Below are 7,080 nucleotides of genomic sequence, written 5' to 3'. Positions count from 1 at the left end.
AGAATAACTAGCAGGCTCAGCCTCAGGCGCTCTGAAGAAGCCTAAATCTCTCTAAGCGCCTAAACGGTCCCGGAGGGTGATCACTCGCACGCTGCCCCGAACCTCAGGCTTACCACCGTCAATGCATTCCACAGCCTGTCACCGTGGGGTTCCGGGAGCGGGCGGGGCTAATTTGTGTACACGGTGCTTCCTGTCAGCTTCATATACAGATTAACGGAAACGTCTCCCGTGGGACCTGGTCTGTTTCAGAGTGGCTTGTTTTAGTTCACTGAGAGAGATGAAGATTGAGGAATAAGAAGAATAACAAGTAACATAAAAAAACCTGAACTAAGGCTCCTACTTTCTGCTCAATCCCAGTTTGACATTTTGGGCAGTGACTCACAGCACATGCAAATGGGCCCGTCTCTATTAATAAAGGATTTACAAAATCTGTTTCCTTATTTGAAAAACCGGAACAAATGCCTGTCATGCAGGGCTATGCAGGTGGCATGCGGGGGGGGGGGCATCAGGGTTCACGCAAAACTTCCAGAAGGCTTTTCCACCTCTCTGGGTACAGTTTGTTTGTGCGCTTGCTGTTAAATTGGTTTTCACAAATTAGACGAGGCTTGGGGGGGGCTGGGGAGGGGAAGGTGGTCAGGCCGGCTCTGACTGCAGCCTCCTGGTAAAGCAGTCAGCACCGCGCCTCCTTCAGAGAGAGCGAGATTAAACAGGCCGCACTGTAAGGATCCCTTTAACATCTCCTCTCACTCCTGCAGCAGCGTGCCACGCTGCGATGATCTGATGGGTGTGGTGTGAAACAGGCCAGAGTCTGTGTGTCAGCTGCGGCAGACCTGTGCTTTTCAGGTGCATAGCAGCAGTGTGCAATCTAAGGCAAGTCACATCACATTACATTGTTGTCATTTATCAGATGCTTTCATCCACAGCAGCGTACGTAGATTACAGTTTTTACCTGCTGCCCATTTATACAGCTGGATATTATATATTTACTGAGGCAGTTCTGGGTTGAGTACCTTGCCTAAGAGGACAGCAGCAGTGCCTCAGCGGGGAATCGAACCAGCAACCTTTCAGTTACGAGCCCTGCTCCGTACGACAACGCTACACTATCTCCCCAGATGTTTCTCTCATATCTGTAAATATGTCATATGCAGTAAACATGTTCTGCGCTGCGCTGCCCAGCCGTTGCGCTTTACTGTGATGATTATGCATATGTTTGCACGCACACAGGTGTAAAGGGGGAGGAGGAGACAGCCGGGACGACAAGGGGCTTGGAATGAGCTCTGGTAGGTAGGATCGGCTCAGAGATAAATATGAGGCATGTTAAGGGATTGCATTTCTAAATCATATAATCCCTTTAGACATAATCTGTCAACAGTCTCCAGTGACCAACCCATCTCCCTCTAATTGTGATAATTCCATTCTCTGTGCCGTCACAGGAGGGTGTGTTTCCAATCTAAACTCCCCTCCCACTCTCTCTCTCTTTCTCTCCCACCCCCTCTCTCTACCTCCCTCAATCTCTCTCTCCCTCCTCTGTCTCTCATTATTTCTCTCCCACTCTCTCTCTCTCCCCCTCTCAAAACTTGAGCAGAGGGTTACTCAGTTCAGGTGGATTGCAGAGACAATTCATAGCAGGGACATGTATTGTCTGGGTAATATGTATGTGCATAAAAGGAAATGGCTTTCTGTTCACATGGAAACAGCTAATAGGAAAATTGGCAGGGGTTTCCTTTTATGTTTGCTCTTTGTACAGAATTTTAATTGACTGTTAGTTTATATACATGCATGCAGTGGCTTCTGATGAGGCTCTCAGACTGCTAACATTTCTCCTGGGAGTGGTTTTAGAAGTGGACAAGCAGCATGTGTGGAAACAGCATCTGCTGACGCTCACTCACATCCTCCATGGTTCTGCTCTCTCTTCGGTTTCCCCTCTCCATTTCAAAACGACTCTTTTTCTTTTGTTTTGTTTGTGTGGTTATTGTTTTAATGTTTGAATATGAATATGTTATCAAATTGTTTCATAAACACTGAAATTGTTCAGATCAAGCTAATTGGAATTTCAGTTTATGTTTGTTTTTTAGGTTTTTTTGTTTTTTTGTTTTTTTAATCCCCGCTGCCTGGGGTTCTGCACCTTTAAAGTGAAAATGAAACTGTTCATTTTGCTCTTACAAAAATTATTCTGATAATGATTGCACTGAAAAGCAAAATAAATCATTTATCTTCATAGTGCTAATTTTTTTTTAGACTAAGATGGAATTCATTCGGAATAGTGTTTTTGTTTTTTTTTGTTTAATGTGAACCGCAGATGCTGTGTTCCAGGGTAAACGTAATGTCATTGATTGGGATTGACAGATTACCCATGTGTAGGGCTAGAGATTTACTGGTGCAGGTGACGTTATAAGCACCTTGTTTACAAACACAGTGGTAGAGCCAGAGCTTTGGAATGTAGCCTGCAACCTTGGGGCTGAACGCCTAGCACCCTGCCCACCACACCACACAGCTGCCCCGCGTTCTCTCGCACAGAGGATCGGGCGTTTTGGAACTAACGGTGTGATCAATGTGAGAGATTCACTGAGACAGGAACAGAAGCCTGGCACACCTTTCTCTCTCTGTTCAGTCTGTCAGGGATGATATGCATGTGATTTAATCATCAGAGTGTCGGGATTCTACAACTTAATTCTGTAATTTGCACGCAAAAGCATTCTGTGTTGTAATTTACTTGAAAAATGCCTGTGAAATTAGGTAGCTCTTCTGACATCATGATTGGTGCTCCCCCCCATAATCCCCCCCCCTTTTAACAAGTGTCCACCATCCACTAAGACACATAGTGTACCAGCGTCGCTATCATCTTACAAAACACAGCAATGGTGCTCCGTAGAGTTGCAGTAGCCCAGAATGGAGCCCAGAATCACTCTCTCCAGGTCCCATAGGCAATCACTTTAACAGGTTTCATCCAGATCTGTAGCTTATTCATGTATCCTGTTCTCCAGGACAAAGAAGGAGCCAATAACACAGAGGTGATCTGCTCCACCTAGTGGCGGCACAGGAGAAAAAAGGTTAGAATAAACAAGTCAACAAAAAACACCTTTTAAATAAACATTCCATTGAAAACGTGAAAGGACATTTCAATTAAGGAATGGACTAATTGATCTCTGGATGAAGGGGGCTCTCAGACTGTGACCTGGCAGGGTTTGTTGCCAGGGTAACACAGTAGGCCATGTGTAAGTAAGAGGGTTATGGAGGAGACTGCAGCCTGTATCTGATAGAGTGAGAGGGTTATGGAGGAGACTGCAGACTGTATCTGATAGAGTGAGAGGGTTATGGAGGAGACTGCAGCCTGTATCTGATGGAGTGAGACGGTTACGGAGGAGACTGCAGCCTGTATCTGATGGAGTGAGAGGGTTATGGAGGAGACTGCAGCCTGTATCTGATAGAGTGAGAGGGTTATGGAGGTGGTCACCCCTGGCTACACATGAATGAGTAAGAGGGCTCTGAATGATGTGTGGTGGAAGCCATCAGGGACAGCACATGCTTGATCCATATGCTAAGATGCAACAGAAATGAAAACCAGGACTGCAGAGAGTATTGTTTTGCATGTGTGTGCATTCCTATTCATGTGAGCAAGCTTTGCCAAATGATGAAGTCAGATTAGGCAGTTTTGAATATTATGAAATACGTGCAATCAAATGGTCAGGTCCAAAGCACGGCACTCAGAGGCTCTTTCTGGAGCAAACCAGTGGCAGAAATACGAATTTCACATCCTGAATTATGGGATCCAAGTGCATCTGAAACATCTGAAATTCAGTTTCTGAATGCTGAATACAAAGTTCAAGACATAAAAAACATGCTATAAAAGTCAACATGTACACATATACCATTGAAGAATTTTATAAATGTTATACCTTAATCTTAATATTGCTCAGAAATTATGGATTTTATTCCAGAAAACACAATGCTCATATATATTCACACCCCTGTAATTAGTATTCTGTACCCTCTCCACTGGCATGGATTACATTAGCAAGAAACATCCTGTTTCCTTGTGTTTTATAAGGTTCTGGCACTTCTGAGGAGGATTTTGGACCGCTCCCCCTGGCAGAATTGCTGTAGGTCCTTTTTTTTCAAATTTTTGTGAGCTACTTTCTTTCGTTTGAACCACAAAGGTTCGATAGGATCGACATCTGGAGATTGAAAACACCAGCCGAGTCATGAACATTTATTTTGTGGTCAGTTATCCATTCCTCTGTAGGTTTAGAAGACGTTGGATCATCGTCAAGATACACCTTCCAGTTTTGGCCACGTTTGAGCTTCTTGGCAGCGGGAAGTGGGGGTTTGGTCAGAATTTCCTGGTAGGTGTTGGAGCTCATGCTATAATTCCCTCTGTTTTATAAAGGGCTCCAGGACCTGCATGTGAAACAGCCCCCTAAACCACCACTGCCATATTCAGTGTTTTGGTTCAGTTTTCATTTCATCTGGTGTTACAACGTGCTTTCGAGTGTCTATCAGATGATCAAACTTTGCCAGAAGGCCAGAGACCATTCTTTGGAGTTCCCTTTGTTACATGGCGATGAGCTTAGTCAGATTTTGCTGTTGTATACGTATGTATATGTAGTAATATGACCCTCATTTTTTTCAGGATTATAATTCAGTATTTGTGAGATATGCTATTGCAATCTTTTTAAAAAAATTAAGCAGGAAAACATTGTCCAGTATATACATTTTTGTAAAATGTTTTTGTTCCATTTTAACCAGGAGTATGAATAAATCTGGAGGGTTCTCTGTTTACAGAATTGCCTGGGTTGAAGTGGTTATCATTGTTTTGTTGTTTTGTTTTTCATTATACGTATTTTGAAATGTATGGCACGTATGTCATTACCTGTTTGCAGACATTAGGTGCGTGGTGCGAACACAGTTCCGTTTACTTGCTGTCCACTCACTGCACAGAGTCTCATATTTTAACCTCATTAAACACGTTTAACATGCACTAGTGGTTTGTGAGTTCTAGCTCACTGCACTCGTGTGTTTTTGTTGAAGACCTTGATTTACTTCCTGCCGTCTGAATCCATGATCAGATCTCCTGCTGCGCTGAACTCTGGTGGGCTGTTAGCTCCTGTCTGGAGAGCAGGATGAAGTTTCAGTGCAAAAGCCATGTGCTCTATTAAAAAAAAAAAAAAAAGAAAAGAAAAGAAGAGAATGAGCTGCTCTGAGCTGTGTGGCAGGACGGGTGTGGGGTGGGGATGGAGGTTTGAAAAGAGTGGATTAATGTCCGTCAGTTCCAAACAGCCCATTGTCAAAGGCTTCATTAGCTAGTCAATTAGCATGCTAATGGTGAAAAGCAAGGCAGTGACACCATTTTAAAACAATTACCTAAACACACCATCCATTTATCCATCAGGCACTATTATTCTCCCATTACCAGATATGAAGTCAAACGAATCAAGTCTTCATTACAATATGTTGCAATTAGCAGGACGGTTCCTAAATCACTGCTGCGGGTGACTCCGAATCCCTTCCTAAGGGAGGACTGCAGTGGATTAGGCTTGGAGAGAGTTTTACTTCACCAGCGGACAAGCCGGAGGGCGTGGCATACCCCTGAGGGTGAGAATGCGGGCGGGGATGTCAGAGGAGTAGCTGAGGTCTGGGCTCGTCCCTGCGAGGGGGAGAAGGAGCTGAACTTCACTGCTGATGGGGGAAACGCACAAAGCTTCCCTGACAGCAGCTTAGGGAACCCTGGTTTTTAAAGCACTGCTGGAAATGTTGTGAATTAGCATGTCAGAACAGGATGCGGAGCAGAGCCTGGCTCCCTGTAATGGAGAGGGCTTTGGGACAGGGGCCAGGGCGGGGGGGTCAGGAATGGACTCATTCATTTCCATACTGTGACCGAGTGGAGCATGGACCTGAATTGTGTGGATTTTGGTGTGTGTTTGAGGTCTAAACTGGAAATGTTTAACTTCACTTAATGCTGCCTCCCATTTGTGTTAGAAGTAACTCTTAGGCCTGCCATCATTATGCAGGCCTCTACAGTGACTCATTACAGGATGCTTACAATCTATATATCTGCACACATACGTATACACACACACACGCACAATTGCACATGCATGAACATGCATGCATACGAACACATGCAAATACATATGCGCGTGCATTCACACAAAACAGCACACACATGCACAAATTTTATAGTGCATATTGCAAGCAGAGGTTTTGTGGTTTCTCATGCAGTTTCTTCCTTAGTGATTATGTTTTTTGTTTGTTTGAAGATTCTACTGACTTTTGCCATTAAGCTAGATCAAATAGCCACAACAGCAGATCAGATTAGGATATGCCAGATATCCCACACAAGCTCCAGGATCACAATCAGACACAAACAGACACACACAGGAAAATAAATACATCAAAAGAAGCAAATCAGCTAAATATGCATAAAAGGCCAGTAAATAAATCAATAATTAAAAGGCTAAATGGTGGGAGGAAAAAAATGATAATGAAAATAATAAATGAATAATTCTATAAAGACAAAAACAGTGACTTCTTTTGTTGACAGCCACAAAGCACACGGCGGAGATGTCTTTGTGAAAGGCTCTATACTAAAGAAAAGGAGGCTTGCAGGAACACGCACGTCTCTCATCCCTCTGAAATATCGGCGAGAGCGGCTGAAAGACGTTCTGTTTTTCGACAGATGAGTCTCTCCTCCGCCCGCCCCCTCTGCCGGCTGCCCCTGGGACGCCATTAAACAGACACACTTAAAGCAAACACAACGTCAGAGTGCGCCGGCTGTCCCACGCGCGCTGTCTGAACGGCTGATCGAATATGACAGTCCCTTTCAGAGGTGATTAGTGTGAGCAGGGGCCAGCACTGCTCGGAGCCAGCTATTTTTACAGTATTATTATATCGCCAGGTTTCTCTCTCTTTTGTCTTTTGCCTTTTATGATTTAAGCTTTAAATCACTATCTGACAGTCCGGAGCAAAAAACAAGGAGGAGCAATTAACGTCAGGGGCCATGTCTGGTGGCCCTGTCACTCTGGGAAATGTGAAATCGCTAATGGCTTCTGCAATTAGGGCAGGCACGGTGGCCTTGCCAGT

This window comes from Megalops cyprinoides, chromosome 16, assembly GCF_013368585.1.
Source record: "Megalops cyprinoides isolate fMegCyp1 chromosome 16, fMegCyp1.pri, whole genome shotgun sequence".
Classification (NCBI taxonomy): Eukaryota; Metazoa; Chordata; class Actinopteri; order Elopiformes; family Megalopidae; genus Megalops; species Megalops cyprinoides.
The sequence above is the reverse complement of the archived record's forward strand: the minus strand, read 5'-3'. Positions refer to the sequence as shown.